Below are 19,314 nucleotides of genomic sequence, written 5' to 3'. Positions count from 1 at the left end.
TCTCTCTAAAACAAATATATATCCCATTTAATGAAAATAGTATATTCTTGATTGTTATGTCCTTTGAGACACAGTCACTCACTTTTGATTTATTGTTTTGTTTATGAAATTATGATGTTCTGCATAATATCCATTGTCTTGCAGAGTTGATGTACTATTGCATAGTATTCTTACTCTAATTGACTTGCAAATTTTTGCTTTGCACCTTGTCATGAACATGTATAAACTACAATGTTTCATATAATGCACGTATGTACATAAACTTATACTGTTTTACTAATTATGTAAGTATTGTAGTAGTAGTAGTTTTTACAGTAGATTTAGTCCCTCTTTAGGGCGAGGGCCAGATGCAAAAAAGTATACCAATGCTTATTCTGTTACCCTCGTAAAATAAAGAATTGTCATTGTCATTGTCATTGTCATTCTCTCTCTCTCTCTCTCTCTCTCTCTCTCTCTCTCTCTCTCTCTCTCTCTCGCTCTCTCTCGCTCTCTCTCGCTCTCCCCCCCCCCCCCTCAACCTACAACCAGCATATCGATAATCATAAGCCACTTGTTCGCTCTGTCTCTATCTGTCTGTCTGTCTGTCTGTCTTCCTGTCTGTCTCTCGCTCTGTGTCTCTGTCTCTGTCCCTGTCTCTGTCTCTCTCTTTCTCTCTCTCGCTCTCTCTCTCTTTCTCTCTTTCTCTCTCTTTCTCTCTCTCCCCCCTCCCCCCCCCCCCCACCTCAACTGACCTATTACCAGCATATCGATTATCATCAGCCACTCGACGCAACACAGGCAAACGTATCGGAATATTAAGTACACCCTTGACATCTGACCCCAGAGCCGAACTAATTAGAAGTGAATGTCTATCTCACACACAATCACACTCGAGTCGCGAACTTAAAGATACCCTCCTTCTGGTGGCAACATTCATGTGCACCACCACTGACTATCGGGGAGTTAACTTATACAATACCACTGACTATCGGGGAGTTAACTTATACAATACCACTGACTATCGGGGAGTTAACTTATACAATACCACTGACTATGGGGGAGTTTACTTATACAATACCACTGACTATCGGGGAGTTAACTTATACAATACCACTGAGCTATATAGAGAACGTGATAAGTTAACGCGCTCAGTGCTGACTGATTATTCAAGTGCATGACGCTTCTTCGGGAACAGCGGTGCTTCAGAAATCCTTCAGAGACTCGTCTCAGAACTTTTTTCCCCGAAATCGGCGTATGGCTGCCTGAATGGCGGGTTAAAAACGGTCATACACGTAAAAATCCACTCGTGCTAAAACCATGAGTGAACGTGGGAGTCCAAGCCCATGAACGAAGAAGAAGAAGAAGAAGAAGAAGAAGAAGAAGAAGAAGAAGAAGAAGAAGAAGAAGAAGAAGAAGTCTCAGAACTGTGTCCTTTGCATGAGAAGCATGCACTTGTTCTGTTCCCTCTGACAGCTGGAGTGAAGCTCAAATTGTGGCTGTTACCGCGGATATTTTTCTGTTTTTATTTTGGACAAAGGAGCAGAAGGAACAGTCCTTTCCAGGTCAATAGTTGGAACAGTCCTTTCCGGGTCAATAGTTGGAACAGTCCTTTCCGGGTCAATAGTTGGAACAGTCCTTTCCGGGTCAATAGTTGGAACAGTCCTTTCCGTGTAAATAGTTGGAACAGTCCTTTCCGGGTCAATAAGACTATCTATCCACTTGGTCAAATTCTACAAGTGAACAACCTGGGTGCTCTTGGTGTACAGTCACACTTTCATTAAAATCCACTTGACACAAGTTTTGACTCAAGTTATTCATACAAAATCCACTTGACACAAGTTTTGACTCAAGTTATTCATACAAAATCCACTTGACACAAGTTTTGAATCAAATTATTTATACAAAATCCACTTGACACAAGTTTTGACTCAAGTTATTTATACAAAATCCACTTGACACAAGTTTTGACTCAAGTTATTCATACAAAATCCACTTGACACAAGTTTTGACTCAAGTTATTCATACAAAATCCACTTGACACAAGTTTTGACTCAAGTTATTCATACAAAATCCACTTGACACAAGTTTTGACTCAAGTTATTCATACAAAATCCACTTGACACAAGTTTTGACTCAAGTTATTTATACAAAATCCACTTGACACAAGTTTTGACTCAAGTTATTCATACAAAATCCACTTGACACAAGTTTTGACTCAAGTTATTCATACAAAATCCACTTGACACAAGTTTTGACTCAAGTCATTCATACAAAATCCACTTGACACAAGTTTTGACTCAAGTTATTCATACAAAATCCACTTGACACAAGTTTTGACTCAAGTTATTCATACAAAATCTCCTACTGTGCGCAGAGAGCACCAAGGCAGTTCATTGTTGGTACGTGACCAAGTGGAGGGATGGTGTTTTGCCATATGCGAGTCTAGCCAGATCTTAGACAGTGAGTCGAAAAAGAGAGTACCTTTACGAAAAGTATCTCTGCATTTCGCTGCCAAGAGCGTTATAGTATCTACTACCATGAAGCTTTCTGTGATAATTTACCACGAGGTTTACAAGGGAAGAATGGTAACTTTAAACATGTGTCGACAAAGGGTCACGCACGGAGTGATCACAACGTTGCATTTCACTTTCACAAAAGCTCAACAAGTCTTCTTCTTGCATGTGCACACGCACACGCCCTCCACTCCAGACCTGCTATCATCATCAGTCATCGTATCATTCAACAAACTCATGACTGCATGCTTCAGAATGTAGGTCAGTTTTGGAACAGCATTTTTATTTTCTGTGTTGGCGCTGCATAACATGACGTGTGGAATAATGCAATTGCAGTGCATTAGAAACTGAGAAAGTTCGGTGCGATGAAGTGCAATGCATACGATGTATTACAATAAGATTTAGTGCAAACCCGAACTGTGAAACAATACTCTCCCGGTTTGTTTGCCTGGATGTCTGTCTGTCTGTCTGACTGTCTGTCTGTCTGACTCTGTCTGTCTGTCTGTCTGACTGTCTGTCTGTCTGACTCTGTCTGACTGTCTGACTGTCTGTCTGTCTGTCTGTCTCTCAGTCTCTCTCTTTGTCTCTCTGTCTGTGTCTCTGTCTCTGTCTGTCTCTCTCACTCTCTCTCTCTCTCTCTCTCTCTCTCCCTCCCTCTGGCTCTCTGTATATCTGTCAGGATCTTTGTCTGTCTGTCTGTCTGTCTGTCTGTCTGCCTTTCTGTCTGTCTGTCTGTCTGTCTCTCTCTCTCTCTTTCTCTCTTTCTCTCTCTCTCTCTTTCTCTCTGTCTCTCTCTCTCTCTCTCTCTCTCTCTCTCTCTCTCTCTCTCTCTCTCTCTCTCTTACACACACACACTCTCTGAGGCATGTGGACTGTGAAGTATAGATTACCGAGTCAACACTCTACAGGCACAAAACCCAACACTATATTCTGACCCGTGACTTTAGCATACAAGTGGGACATTTCGGAGGATTTAAGTTTGTTGGTGACACCTATGCCACTCTGCAAAAGTAGTTCAACACAGAATTACTCAAATTTATACACAGGAAGCAACCGTGATTTTGATTTTTGGTTGGAGTTAAAGTGGAAATACCGGCGCAGTGGCGTGGTGGTAAGACGTCGGCCTCCTAATCGAGAGGTCGTGAGTTCGAATCCCGGTCGCTGCCGCCTGGTGGGTTAAGAGTGGAGATTTTTCCGATCTCCCAGGTCAACTTATGTGCAGACCTGCTAGTTCACGGGGGATAACCGGTCAAATGCCGAAAAGAAGCCGAATGCCGCTCATGACACGTGTGAAGGCAAGTTTTGTCTGTTTTCTAGGTATTGTTTGATTTATGTCGGGATTTAAGGTAAGCTACTGATTCAGCGATGACTAAATTTGTTTCTCGATGCATAAAAAGTCAGGGAGCGATTGATATTTGCCCGTAAATATCCTTCAAAGCTGAAAATGTCCGCGATCGAGCACCGGAAATGGCTGTTCGATGGGTTTTGCAAGTAGAAATGTGCTTTATTTCACCAAATCAGCTCGTATTTGGTATGGGTACGGGATTCTAGAGGACGAAGGAGTCATAAGAGGTGCAAAGAAGTGCTATTTGGGAGTAGAATAAATCTTCCGAGACAGTAGACAAGAGAAGGTCATATTTGAGAGAGGAGCGCGTAGGCCGATTGTCTTTCCGACAAGCGAATGATACAGCAGATTAATCATTCGTTTTGACCAGAAACCTAGTCTCTAGTTTTTATGAATGAGTTTTTTAATTAAAACAATCACGAGAACTCTCTCGCTTAGCCTAATGGTTGTTCGATGGGTTTCGCAAGTAGAAATGTGCTTTATTTCACCAAATCAGCTCGTATAAATTTGACATCGGTTTGGTATATATATATATTTTTTCTAATCCTACCGCGAACTGGATAGCAGACGCGGCACGACTGTTGCACCACACTTTGAAGTAATCCCACACTTTGAAGTAAATTACTTCAAAGTGTGGGGATGTGCCCCACACTTTGAAGTAAACCCATTTTTTACTTCAAAGTGTGGGGGGATCTTCCCACACGTTGAAGTAAACTCAGTTTTTACTTCAAAGTGTGGGGGGATCTTCCCACACTTTGAAGTAACTTACTTCAAAGCGTGGGACTTTTGCATTGCCTGTTTGAGCCTGATGATTTTGTCAAAAAAAATGGCAGTCTTTTGGATGAGTGAACAGAAAAAGTGAGCGAGCCAAGAAACATAGTGATGTTTGTTATCAGGCTTTAAGCAATGTCCCATTGTTGAGTGTGACGAAAACTCGTGGTGACGATTTTAAAACATGTTGGGTCACGCATGGTCCAATCTTACATGGTCCAACCTTACATGGTCCAACATTACATGGTCCAACCTTACATGGTCCAATCTTACATGGTCCATATATATTATTGGACCATGTAAGATTGGACCATGTAAGATTGGACCATGTAAGATTGGACCATGTAAGGTTGGACCATGTAAGGTTGCACCATGTAAGGTTGGACCATGTAAGGTTGGACCATGTAATATTGGACCATGTAAGATTGGACCATGTAAGGTTGGACCATGTAAGATTGGACCATGTAAGGCTGGACATGGTAAGGTTAGACCATGTAAGGTTGGACCATGTAAGCTTGTCCATGTAAGGTTGGACCATGCAAGGTTGGACCATGCAAGGTTGGACCATGTAAGATTGGACCATGTAAGGTTGGACCATGTAAGATTGGACCATGTAAGATTGGACCATGCAAGGTTGGACCATGCAAGGTTGGACCATGTAAGATTGGACCATGTAAGGTTGGACCATGTAAGATTGGACCATGTAAGATTGGACCATGCACGATTGGACCATGTAAGGTTGGACCATGTAAGATTGGACCATGTAAGATTGGACCATGTAAGGTTGGACCATGTAAGGTTGGACCATGTAAGGTTGGACCATGTAAGGTTGGACCATGCGTGACCCAACATGTTTTAAAATCGTCACCACGAGTTTTCGTCATACTCAACAATGGGACATTGCTTAAAGGCATATGTACGCGCTCCCGTGTTTACAAAGTGTAGTTTGCCCATAATCGATGTCAAACGCACCATAAGACCATATAATGACGATATGTCACCATGCGCGGACCATAATACATGCATTACAGCTTGTTCTAGCCTCTGAAAAAGTGAGGATGTCAACAAAGCCGCGGTGTTAGCTCCCTTGCATCAACGTTACATGTGTTGCCAAATCTATAAATAGGACGATCCAGATCAAAATGAAAATTAACATATCTCAACATTGAAGGGGTCCTAGACCACAATATTTTGCAGGGAACTTAATTTAGCATGTCTCCAGCTGTTGGTAAAGCAATTAGCGTGTATAGTCATCGAGTACATATGCCTTTAAAGCCTGATAACAAACATCCCTATGTTTCTTGGCTCGCTCACTTTTTCTGTTCACTCATCCAAAAGACTTTGCCATTTTTTTTGACAAAATCATCAGGCTCAAACAGGCGATGCAAAAGTCCCACGCTTTGAAGTAAGTTACTTCAAAGTGTGGGAAGATCCCCCCACACTTTGAAGTAAAAACTGAGTTTACTTCAAAGTGTGGGAAGATCCCCCCACACTTTGAAGTAAAAAATGGGTTTACTTCAAAGTGTGGGGCACATCCCCACACTTTGAAGTAATTTACTTCAAAGTGTGGGATTACTTCAATCAATCAATCAATGAGGCTTATATCGCGCATATTCCGTGGGTACAGTTCTAGGCGCTCTGCAGTGATGCCGTGTGAGATGAAATTTTATACGGCCAGTAATTGCAGCCATTTCGGCGCATATTTACCTTTCACGGCCTATTATTCCAAGTCACACGGGTATAGGTAGACAATTATTAACTGTGCCTAAGCAATTTTTGCCAGGAAAGACCCTTTTGTCAATCGTGGGATCTTTAACGTGCACACCCAATGTAGATACACGGGGGGGGGGGGGGGGGGGGGGGGGAGTTCGGACACCGAAGAGAGTCTGCACACAAATTTGACTCTGAAATAAATTTCCGCCGAACCTGGGATCGAACTCACGCTGACAGCGGCCAACTGAATACAAATCCAGCGCGCTACCAACTGAGCTATATCCCCTTCAAAGTGTGGTGCAACAGTCGTGCCGCGTCTGCTATCCAGTTCGCGGTAGGATTAGAAAATATATATATATATACCAAACCGATGTCAAATACGAGCTGATTTGGTGAAATAAAGCACATTTCTACTTGCGAAACCCATCGAACAGCCATTAGGCTAAGCGAGAGAGTTCTCGTGATTGTTTTAATTAAAAAACTCATTCATAAAAACTAGAGACTAGGTTTCTGGTCAAAACGAATGATTAATCTGCTGTATCATTCGCTTGTCGGAAAGACAATCGGCCTACGCGCTCCTCTCTCAAATATGACCTTCTCTTGTCTACTGTCTCGGAAGATTTATTCTACTCCCAAATAGCACTTCTTTGCACCTCTTATGACTCCTTCGTCCTCTAGAATCCCGTACCCACACCAAATACGAGCTGATTTGGTGAAATAAAGCACATTTCTACTTGCAAAACCCATCGAACAGCCATTTCCGGTGCTCGATCGCGGACATTTTCAGCTTTGAAGGATATTTACGGGCAAATATCAATCGCTCCCTGACTTTTTATGCATCGAGAAACAAATTTAGTCATCGCTGAATCAGTAGCTTACCTTAAATCCCGACATAAATCAAACAATACCTAGAAAACAGACAAAACTTGCCTTCACACGTGTCATGAGCGGCATTCGGCTTCTGTTCGGCATTTGACCGGTTATCCCCCGTGTAGTGACTTAACCCCCTTCGTGTGTACACGCAAGCACAAGACCAAATGCGTACGGAAAAGATCCTGTAATCCATGTCAGAGTTCGGTGGGTTATAGAAACACGAAAATACCCAGCATGTCTCCCCCGAAATCGGCGTATGCTGCCTGAATGGTCATACACGTAAAAATCCACTCGTGCTAAAAACATGAGTGAACGTGGGAGTCTAAGCCCATGAACGAAGAAGAAGAAGGTAAAGTGGAAGGCTGGTTTTCTCAACATTCTTACCTCATCTTATCTTATCTTACCTTATCTTACCTTATCTTACCTTATCTTACCTTATTAATTTTATCTAACCTTACTTATCTCACCTTACGTTCCTTTACCTTACCTTACCTTACCGTACCTTACTTTACCTTACCTTACTTTACTTTACTTTACCTTACCTTACTTTACTTTACCTTACCCCACCTTATCATAAAAGCCCGAATAGAGCTGTGGTGGTTTATAGCATCGCTTGACGCAAGAAGAAGTGTACCTTTACAGTCTTGGAGAGAGGACAAGAAACTAGGACGGTTTCGGGTGCCTGTGAATTTTCTGTTTCGCTCCGAGGAGTTTGCCCGGTCATTCTGGCCAGATCGTTTGCACTGTGTGTTGTTCGACTAGAGTGCTGTATGTCTACATGGCTGTGTATGTGTGTGCGTCTGTTCAGTGGATTCTAACCATACAGGATAATCAGCCGTCAGTTGTCGGTGAGTAGAGATTCGATTGATATCGTAATGAGGTCTTCGCTTGCTTGAAAGGTTCAAGGTTAACGGTTTAGTGAAGACGGGTACGATTTCTTTCTTAGTTGACGGTTTAGCGATAACGTTATGGTTTCTGTCTTGTTTGACAGTTTGGTCAAGCTTGTTACATGCTTCATGGTTGACAGTTTAGCCAAGACTATCACGATTTCTTTCTTGGTTGACGGTTTAATCAAAGACAGATTGATACGACTTCTTGTTTTACAGTTTAGCGAAGACACTGTTAATGATTTCAGTCTTGGTTGACTGTTTTTGCGAAGACAGACTCAGAGTTATGATTATTTGTTAACGGTTTTACGAAGACAGACTTATGATTTCTTGGTTGACACGAGTTTAGCCAAGACCGAGTATTTGCACTATATAAGACTACTTCTATGAGTGCCTTTTTGTGAAAGAGGGGTGCTTTGTGTTTAATTTTTGCTGCTGAATTAAGTTCCAAGAACTTCTGATTTGTTTATGACAAAAATATGTGGTCAGTTGTATTGTATATTCGAGCGTGTTGTTATGAACTGTAAAGATCAAGAGCACATAAACAAGATACATTGACCGATTGTGGATTGCTTATTTCAATGCTACTCTGTATCGTTGCCTGCCTACATGTGTGTCGGTGTTTTAGACACCCCCCCCCCCCCCTCCACACGCACACTCTCTCTCTCCATCTGTCTCTCCTTGTCCCTCTCTCTTCCCCCTCCTGTTGTGTCTCTCTCATTCTCTGTCTCTGTCTCTCTCTGTCTCTGTCTCTCTCTTTCTCTCTCTCTTTCTCTCTCTCTCTTTCTCTCTCTCTTTCTCTCTCTTTCTCTCTCGCTCTTTCTCTCTCTTACTCTCTCTCGCCACCCATTGCACACCGGTTGGACCGTACATAAGGTAACGTTAAACTATGCTTGTGCAACGTATGTGGGAGTATCACTTATAACCTCAGGGTATCTCTTATCCTGTTGCGCATCTATAGACTAGAGACAGCGCTGGTTAGACTAAAACATGGATCGGGAACTTCAGTACGTACTTAGGACTACCGCGGCTGTGCTTGCAAGTTTGGATAGTTCTTTCTTTCTCATTTGATCCGAGTTTTATCTGTCTCATTAAATGCCATTTTTCTACCTACTACACATATAGTTTTCCTAATTGATTCCCGAAGATAAGTTAGTTTCGCTTCCACGTTTCGGTTTTCACTAATTCAACATGGCCGGCGTCGGCAATGCATCTTTGATCATCATCTTCTTCCGAAGAGGACTGGGTTCTTGCGAACGTCTCAGAGTCCTGCGGTTGAGTCACTGTTACCGATAGTGGTTAGCTCCGGCAAACAGGGAGATTAAAAAGGTGGGGAGGTTTAAAACTATGCGGTACAGGGGAGAGTGCGTTCAAGGGCGGGCTCTCATGCCCGACTCAGCGACTGCACTGAGGAAACTGTGGCCGAGACGGGAGCGAAGGAGGGGCCTGCTTCGGCCGATGAACAAAGAAACTGTGATCGAACAAGTATGGTGTTACAAGGGGAAAGACCCGCAAAGTGAACTTAGTTGCCAAAGCCCGAAGTGTGACGACGGACTCGGTTTCCAGCAACTGTCCACCGACTCAGCGGCAAAATATGAGTTGACACGTCCGAGGTGAAAGGTAATAGTCTCTTCTTATTAGAATGAAGGTCATTGTTTATGACTAAAATACAGTAGAATCACATAATGCACGAAGGAATGGAACATGTACATGGAATAAGATTGTCCGTCCACTAAGACACATTCCTAAAGGTGGAACCAACATCCTGACGGCTATGCAGAGGAAGTGTTCTTTTTAAGAAATGCATTCAAATAAAACAAATAGGGAAATGCCCACTGAACAGAAACACCCAGGCTCCTGATTTTTGGTATGAATCCAAGTTGAGAGAGATCAGCTGAGCTAGGATTTTACATGGAATAAGATCATCCCTCCACTTGCATACAATGTATACAACCAGAAATGAAGATACAGTGTGCTTGATGTGGTGATCAAGTGACATTTTGCTATGACTGTGTTTAAGCAACTAGTAGCTTCTTCAGCGTTAATTCATTAAACAATCACTCTTATTCTTAGCACATAGAGCACATTGAATGAGTGTGTGCATGTGTGTGTGTGTGTTTGTTATTGCAATGTAAGACCTTATAATATAAATATACACAAATTATAACACATGCTGGGATTCTAAATATGTTCTGTTTACTTGCAGGTCTCAGTTATTACCAAGCCCTGCCTCATTCTTCCCGCAACACTGACATGGTGCTGTTGTAGAACACAAGTAAGTCCTTTGATCATTTCCAAAATACACTAGTGCAATAGCTTGTGAGTGCAACTGGTGGTAATGAGAATATTTTACCACAAAAGGCTAAAGTACAAATAACAGATTTATTATGTTGGAAAAAGAAGTAAGCCAGAGCAAGTGATTAGTGTACCAGTTAGCTAGGGTGGATGTATTATATTTACAATTTACAGTCAGCATAGAATGTTGAGGACAGTCTAGAATTTTTCTCGCCCTGTGAATTCAACTGCAAATCAGATGGCATGAAGAAATCAATGTTATATTATGCTCTGGAATCCCTCATCTTGGCCACATACAAAAAATTATATATTCAGTGACTGCTTGCTGTGGTGAGTTAAAATGTGTGATGAAATATTTTCACAAAAAGGTACCAGTGTTGTTAACAAAACTAATTCTTTAACAAACAAACAAAAACCACTCTGCACAGAGAGCATTCAAGCTGATCTATGTTGCTATTCGTCCAAGTAGAGGGATGATCTTATCCCAAGTAAAAGCCTGACAAGATCTGAGACTGTGAAGCAAAATGTTTTTACATGGTAAAGTAAGCCTTTAACGAGCAAGTATGTCTATTGCACTGGGTGTTTTATTATTATTGTATCATTTTTCTTTCAGGTAGTCTCTCTTTAAACTGACTTTCTACACCATGGTGTCTCTGGCAGTGTTATATTGGCAGAAGACAGTTGGAACTGGATTCCTCATTTAGATGGTAGGCATGTTTTGGGCTTTTGTGTTGCTTTGATGTGTGTGTGTGTGTGTGTATGTGTGTGTCTGTTCTATACCAGAAATAAACACACTGTTTGCTTGCTGTGGTGAAATGACATTTTGTGATTTTTTTTTTAAATGAGCTAGTACAGTTGTAGCTTTTACAGCATTTATTCATAACACAATCGCACTTGGCGCAGAGAGCAACCAGACCGTTCATTGTGGGTATGTGAACAAGTTAAGAGATCATGTCTTATCCCATTTTAAAGCCTGACCAGATCTTAGACGGTGAGCCAAATTGTTTTCATGAGAAGGAATGTGCCTTTCAGAGAAATCTATTAACTACAGTATTACTTTACAAAACATATTTTAAGAAATGAAATGTGTTACAAGTAACAGCCATGGGGGTGATAGCCTGTAGGTGGAATAATAATCTTCAATTGCCCAGAAATGATTGTTATCTGGTCAAGAAATGCAAAGCATTTTGATGTTTGTGACGATTAGTTACTCTTTATCACGTTTGGTCCCTGATTTTGCTGTCCTTGTCTGCGTTGGGCAGGTGTGCGTCCATGATGTCATTGCTATTGAAAACTAATCTGTACTGCAAAGTAAATGTACCCGTACATGACGTACATGGCAGTTGTTAACCGGGGGCCAGCCATGACTGGGACTGATGTATCCACAGGCACTCGACACCAGGTGGGCGGGGCCAGTGGTTGGGGTGTGATTCCCTGCCTTACACCACCACAAAGTGTAGTATCAGCAGACAAGACTGAGCAGAACTTCTGCCCCCCCCCCCCCCCCCTCACCAATTGACCACTCAGTGCCATGTGCCTGCAGCTGTATCATAAACACTTTGTGACAATAGTTGTTACCTCCTTAGAACAGATCTTGTGATGCTCCTCAGTCAGTCAGTGTTTGATGGATGCTAACTGGTATACTTGACATAGTGTTCATATGAAAGTTTTATGTGTTGCAGCTCATCCAGATCACAGGTACACAAAGGAGCTGGTTACAGTGATAACATAGGCACATGGAACTGCTTATGGACTACTTTAGAAAGTGAGCGGTTACAACCAAGACTCTTCCGTCAGGAAGGTCTGCGGAAGGGTGCTTGATCTGTTTCCTCGGACAGGCTTTTCAAGACTAGGTAGGTTAAACCACATGATTGGGCTTTAATTATGAATGCACTTCAAAATTCACTCTATTTCATTATCTTGTACAACCCCCCGCGGGTTAGGGGGAAGAATTTACCCGATGCCCCCCAGCATGTCGTAAGAGGCGACTAACGGATTCTGTTTCTCCTTTTACCCTTGTTAAGTGTTTCTTGTATAGAATATAGTCAATGTTTGTAAAGATTTTAGTCAAGCAGTATGTAAGAAATGTTAAGTCCTTTGTACTGGAAACTTGCATTCTCCCAGTAAGGTAATATATTGTACTGCGTTGCAAGCCCCTGGAGCAATTTTTTGATTAGTGCTTTTGTGAACAAGAAACAATTAACAAATCTTCAATAGTACTGACCAAAGAAGAAGGTTTAATTGTGTGATCATGATTTGATACATATGCTTGACCCTGAAGATGTGTTTTATTTGTTTTGTTTCAGAACAAAGTTTGGTGAAGTAGAAGCTACCGCTGTAGGCTGGTGTAAGGCTGAAGAAGAACCTCTGACAAGTCAATTTTCAAGCAACTGAGCACGAACCCAGGTACAAGACACAGAGCTCTCTTTCTATCGGTCTGTTATTCATAGAATGACACTAACAGTGACACAAGTAAATAATCTGTATCATTGTCTTGACCTCTAGAAATTTGGTAGAGAATAAGATGACTGATAGTATTATTTTGATTATTTCATGGTCATTACAGTGGCCTCCACCCCTGCCCCTTTTAAGACACCCCAATCTAAGACTCCTTCCTATTAATGACCCTGTTTTCGCAGACTTCTTGTTCATAACATCTGTAAATTCACTCCCATTTTAAGACTTGCTCCATTTGGACTTGGACTGGGTGGCCGAGTGGTAACGCAATTGCGCTCGGAAGCGAGAGGTTGCGAGTTCGACCCTGGGTCAGGGCGTTAGCAATTTTCTCCCACCTTCCCTAACCTAGGTGGTGGGTTCAAGTGCTAGTCTTTCGGATGAGACGAAAAACCGAGGTCCCTTCATGTACACTACATTGGGGTGTGCACGTTAAAGATCTCACGATTGACAAAAGGGTCTTTCCTGGCAAAATTGTATAGGCATAGATAAAAATGTCCACCAAAATACCCGTGTGACTTGGAATAATAGGCCGTGAAAAGTAGGATATGCGCTGAAATGGCTGCGATCTTCTGGCCGATGTGAATGCGTGATGTATTGTGTAAAAAAAAATCCATCTCACACGGCATAAATAAATCCCTGCGCCTTGAATATGTGCACGATATAAATTGCATAAAATAAAAAGATAAAATAAATCCCTGCTCTTAGAACTGTACCCACGGAATACGCGCGATATAAACCTCATATTGATTGATTGATTTTAAGACCTGATTTTGCTTATTTTGGATTTCGAAAAAGAGAAAAACAAATTCCCACTCTGTACAGAATTAAGCCAGGTTCATGATTTTTGTATGGACCAAGTTGAGAGATGGCATTTGTATAGGCCTGACCAGATCTGAGATGTTGAATCTAATTGGTTACGAAGAAAGCATTGTGTCATTATAGGCACACTACTTCTCGTCACCGTCTCAGTTCTGGCCAGGCTTTAAGATAGGATAAGCTCATCCCTCAACTTTGTCACATATGAACAATCGACACACTGACTCTTGCTGTTGTGAGTTGACATTTTTTGATGAATTTATTTCTGGAAAAGGCCCCATGCAGTGCTGTTTCAGGGGTGGGACTTTTCCGCGGATTTCCGCGGACACAACTTACGAATTCTGCTGGAGTAATCTATTTTTCCGCGTCACATTTCATTACAATATCTATGACTTGTTGACTGAATGATTTGGAGTGACGTGGAGATGAAACAGAACACTGGAGGCTTGAGAGTTAAATTGTGCTGACTGAAAACTCCTGATAACTAATAGTAATTTTGAGGGGGGGGGGGGGGGGGGGGGGGAGGTTGGGGAGTGTGGAGAATGTCTTTTTTGTCAGATTGCACAGATTTTAATGTACCATTTAACCAAAATTCGGGGTAACATGCCCCCGAACCCCCTGGAAAAAAAAGGATTTCCTCCTTTTTCATCACAAGAGAGTCCCACCCCTGTGTTTACAGAATTCCTTGTTTAAAACTATCACTGTGCACAGAGGGAAGGGGGGGGGGGTGTATTTGACCACCCCTGCGTTTACAGAATTCCTTGTTTAAAACTATCACTATGCACAGAGGGAAGGGGGGGGGGGGGGGGGGTGTATTTGACCACCCCTGTGTTTACAGAATTCCTTGTTTAAAACTATCACTGTGCACAGAGGGAAGGGGGGGTGTATTTGACCACCCCTGTGTTTACAGAATTCCTTGTTTAAAACTATCATTGTGCACAGAGGGAAGAAGGGGGGGTGTATTTGACCACCCCTGTGTTTACAGAATTCCTTGTTTAAAACTATCACTGTGCACAGAGGGAAGGGGGGGGGGTGTATTTGACCACCCCTGTGTTTACAGAATTCCTTGTTTAAAACTATCACTGTTCACAGAGGGAAGGGGGGGGGGGTGTATTTGACCACCCCTGTGTTTACAGAATTCCTTGTTTAAAACTATCACTGTGCACAGAGAGAAGGGGGGGGGGGGGGTGGATTTGACCACCCCTGTGTTTACAGCAGAATTCCTTGTTTAAAACTATCACTGTGCACAGAGGGAAGGGGGGGGGTGTATTTGACCACCCCTGTGTTTACAGAATTCCTTGTTTAAAACTATCACTGTGCACAGAGGGAAAGGGGGGGGGGGTGTATTTGACCACCCCTGTGTTTACAGAATTCCTTGTTTAAAACTATCACTGTGCACAGAGGGAAGGGGGGGGGGGGGGTGTATTTGACCACCCCTGTGTTTACAGAATTCCTTGTTTGAAACTATCACTGTGCACAGAGGGAAGGGGGGGTGTATTTGACCACCCCTGTGTTTACAGAATTCCTTGTTTAAAACTATCACTGTGCACAGAGGGAAGGGGGGGGGGGGGGTTGTATTTGACCACCCCTGTGTTTACAGAATTCCTTGTTTAAAACTATCACTGTGCACAGAGGGAAGGGGGGGGGGTGTATTTGACCACCCCTGTGTTTACAGAATTCCTTGTTTAAAACTATCACTGTGCACAGAGGGAAGGGGGGGGGTGTATTTGACCACCCCTGTGTTTACAGAATTCCTTGTTTAAAACTATCACTGTGCACAGAGGGAAGGGGGGGTGTATGTGACCAAGTGAAGTGCATTGCTACATAATAAAATGAGCAAATCCGTCCCGTGAAGAAAACTTCTGCTTACTTAATTGTCAGATTTGCCAAGGCGTGTACATGAAATAAGATTATCATTCTAAATGCTGAATCAACATTCTGACTGTTTCCTATGAAACCAGGCTTGATTTTTGGTATGAATCCAAGTTAAGGGATAGCATGTGTAAAAGCAGAATTGTGTACAGAGGCAGCTTTGTGTTATTAAAGGCCGGCTGCTTTTCGTGAACACAGTTTGGCTCACATCTCACATCACCTGCCAGGCTTTTTAAAAAAAAAAATGTTTTACCATGGGATAAGACTATCCCTCCATTTAAGCACATACCAGCAATAAACACAGTGGTTACTTGTGATGAACTAGTGGCAAGACAAATGATTTAAGCATCACATAACCTTCCTAAGTGAAGTCAAGTTATGTGTCTGTGCCAGTGTGTGTGTGCATGTGTGTGTGTCAGCATAGAATGTTGAGGACAGTTCGATGGTAAATAACCCTGACAATTTTAGCCTATGATTGTGCCTACATTGTGGCAGGATTGGATGTGGATCTTCAAAAGCCTAAGTTAACAAAAAAGTATGTAAAAGTACATTTTGAATAGTAGTTTTTTTCTCAGAGGGAAGATATCACAACTCAACTCAACTCAACTCAACTCAACTCAAATTTTATTGGCTTCAATTTTCATAGAAGAATTTGTCTTGCGCTTGGGAGAAAATAAGAGTATAACATATAAAAACAGCATTCATATCACATTTCATGTATCACACACAGTAATCACTAGTATAAGCCTACAATTATCACATTTGTACCTGTATCATACATGCAAATAAATAGTATCACATTTCCACGTATCACACACAATATATACATTACATAACATACAGCAAGCTTCCATCTCCCGCGCCCCCCCCCCCCCCCCCCCCCCTCCCACACATACATATCCTCGCACGTGCGTCGACTCCATACAAATGACATCATCAGTCCATTAACTAAAATGCACAATGACTAGTAGTGGGTACATGATACTTAATACGTGCTCAACTAGACCTGCTAACTAAAATAATAACAGAAACAAAAACAAGGACTGGGCACAACATTTACACGTGTGTGACCTACTTACATCAAGTGCCTGTGATCTATAAATAACAATGATTGCGTTTAAAGTAAAACATGAATAATGCCGATGTTTGCTAACAATGAATACATAATAACTAAGATAAGAATGTATGTGCTTTCATAATATGATTATTTTATAAAACACAGTGGGGAAATTTGGAAAATAATTTTTATACGAAACTGCGCACATCGAGTCGAGCTCTGTGGCGTGTGTGTTCGGAGGCAGGAGACACACATGGCTGTGGATATTAATGTTCGGTGGATTAAAAAGGATACCCCGACTTCGGCAGGGCAGAAGGAGGTACAAGACGGTGTGCTGTATTGCTGTGTGTGAGTGTGCTGTGCAGACCTTCTGTGTTATGTGCATGTTCTATTCTAGTCTGTCCGTAGGCTTCATCTGAGGGCCTATTGTGTACAAGGGGAGGTCACTTCCGCCTTATAAACAAACACATGTGGAGACCCACAGAAATACCATAGCATCGTAATGAAAGAGGGCAAAAATACTGATAACAGTCTAGGACATTATTTCTAGGACTGACTAAGCAATGGAACAACATCATGATCTTCATAAGCAAATGATAGTGAGAACAAAACAGAATTCTTACTCTTCTGACTGCTCCCAGTGATTGACATTCAAAACAAACTGTTCTATTCTAAATAGTTGTAAAAAAACTTCATAAGAATAATATTAAACATACATACTTGATTTGTTTAAACATAATTCTAGTGTAAAAGTATACTTTATAAGTTGTGGAGATAATTTTAAAACATGAAGATATGATCGTTCCACTGCATGTATGCCACATAACTAAAACAAAAATTAAATGTTATTTTAATCGTCTTTTGGGTAAAACAAATACACCATCAATATATTATAATAATGATCTTGCTTGTTTACAGATGGACAACAGCTACTGCCAGGACCAGGTTACGCATAAAGAAAACAGTCAACACTTGGCTGGTGCTGCAGCTTCTTTGATGTCTATTTTTTTTTTTTTTTAAAGACAGACAGCTACCAGCTCATTCAAGACCATAGCCCCATCTTACTCACGCAGAACAGACAGCCATCTTTCGCCTTTGCACAGAACACTGCTGTCTGAAGGTACACATCAAAAGGATAGGTTTTGCACCTACAGCGTGCGACTGTGGCTAGGGTAGGAAGAACAGACTCTGCAACACGTTCTGAGAGGGTGGCCTTTTCTTGCCACCCGTACCCCTGTGCAACAAGACTTGGCCAGAGAGCACACATCCAAATGCAAACACTGAACACTGAAGAGGAAGAAGAAGAAGAAGGTGCCCACACAGAAGGACATAAATCTACTTTAAGGGCACAAGTTTACAGCAGTTTATTGAATTGTAGCAGATTATAGGGAGAAAATGAACAAGCTAAATAGGCTGTACAGTACTTCACTTGAACAATGTATAAAGTTCCCTGTATTAAGAACATTTACAGATCACAAGACATTGTGTTTTCTTTTGTTTACAATACAAATGTTTCATAATAAAAAGATGTGCACTAGGCAAGATCCTTAAAATGTAAAACTAGTAGTGTGACAATTTTGAATTGTTCAGAGATGGTTTTTCTTCAGTGGTAAATGTTTTAGCTTTTTTTATAAGATTCCGTTAGTGAAGCATACTATAAAACCTTGACCTTCCAAACTGTGTTAGCACCCTGGGCTGCGATCATTGTGTTGAGCTACTTAAAGGCACAGTGCAGCTTACAGCCTTCGTTTTGCGTTTTTGTTGCAGCTGAGTGCATTTACAGTTCAAAAATCCTCCTATGGTAGTAAAACTACCCAACGACGACATCTGTGAAGCTCGACAGTTTCTTGTTCACGCGAGTGCATAAATTAACCTAGTTATTACGTGGTGTTTGGTCGGAGTTCGATTCAACTGAGTGATTCCGGCCTCCATTTTGTTTTATACAAACTCATGATGATGTCTGACATAGTTTGCTAGTGACGTGTCTTTTTGTGCATGATGTGGTGATCTACCTGATCTAAATTTAGATCCAAAAATAGGTCAAGACCAGCCGGGTCCGAGTACGAAATTGATTCGTAAAAAAATCGCAGTTCTTGACTCTTTGGGTGCAAGTCAATGAAACTTGGTAGTTCTTCTAATAGATAGCTGCCTGAGGTATGACTAAAAGCCCCAGGGGCTCCGTGCACCTGAATTTGACAAGTTCAGTACCTTCAGCAAGCGCAAGTACAGTAGAGAAGCGCTTGACACACTGAAAAAGGCCTACTACGAGCAAAAGAAAAAGAATCAGTGATGCATGTGCTTTTGATGTAATCTTCTTTGACATTATGATGACTACAAAAACTGACTGATGTGTTTTGTTTGTGAATGATGGATATATGTGCATGATTGCGTTTCGCAGACACAGTTGTCATGTGCGTTGTAATTGGCGACGAATGCTGGATGATTACTATTTTTGTACCAGGATTACTATTTTTGTGCCAGGATTACTATTTTTGGGGCTGAGCATTACTCCAAAACACTTATGGGGGTAAACAGGTCTGCAGCACAACTACAAATGTAGAAATGTCGTCTGCATTTTGTATATTTTAAAAGGTTATTTTTGTGCACAGAACATACATCTGCAGGGAGGTTTGGAGGGTGAAGTTAGGATCTGTTAGGAGGCATACAGCATCACACTCATTTTGTGTGTGTGTATTTTGTGTTGACAGATAAGACACTGTCATTCCAGCAGAAACC

The 19,314-nt window shown here is 41.7% G+C and overlaps 1 long non-coding RNA gene across 1 annotated transcript; it reads left to right on the top strand.

Annotated features, from left to right (window-relative positions):
* The first annotated feature begins 8,931 nt into the window (after positions 1–8,931).
* LOC138956062 (uncharacterized) lies at positions 8,932–18,922 on the top strand. The gene is made up of 6 exons (XR_011452481.1): positions 8,932–9,701; positions 10,288–10,356; positions 10,990–11,083; positions 12,059–12,229; positions 12,683–12,782; positions 17,497–18,922. It is a non-coding gene; the product is annotated as an uncharacterized lncRNA (long non-coding RNA).
* The last annotated feature ends 392 nt before the right edge of the window (positions 18,923–19,314 follow it).

The sequence above is a fragment of the Littorina saxatilis genome, unplaced genomic scaffold (genome assembly GCF_037325665.1).
Source record: "Littorina saxatilis isolate snail1 unplaced genomic scaffold, US_GU_Lsax_2.0 scaffold_737, whole genome shotgun sequence".
NCBI classification, from domain to species: Eukaryota; Metazoa; Mollusca; class Gastropoda; order Littorinimorpha; family Littorinidae; genus Littorina; species Littorina saxatilis.
Note: the sequence above shows the minus strand (reverse complement) of the source record. Positions and strands in the feature narration are given on the sequence as shown.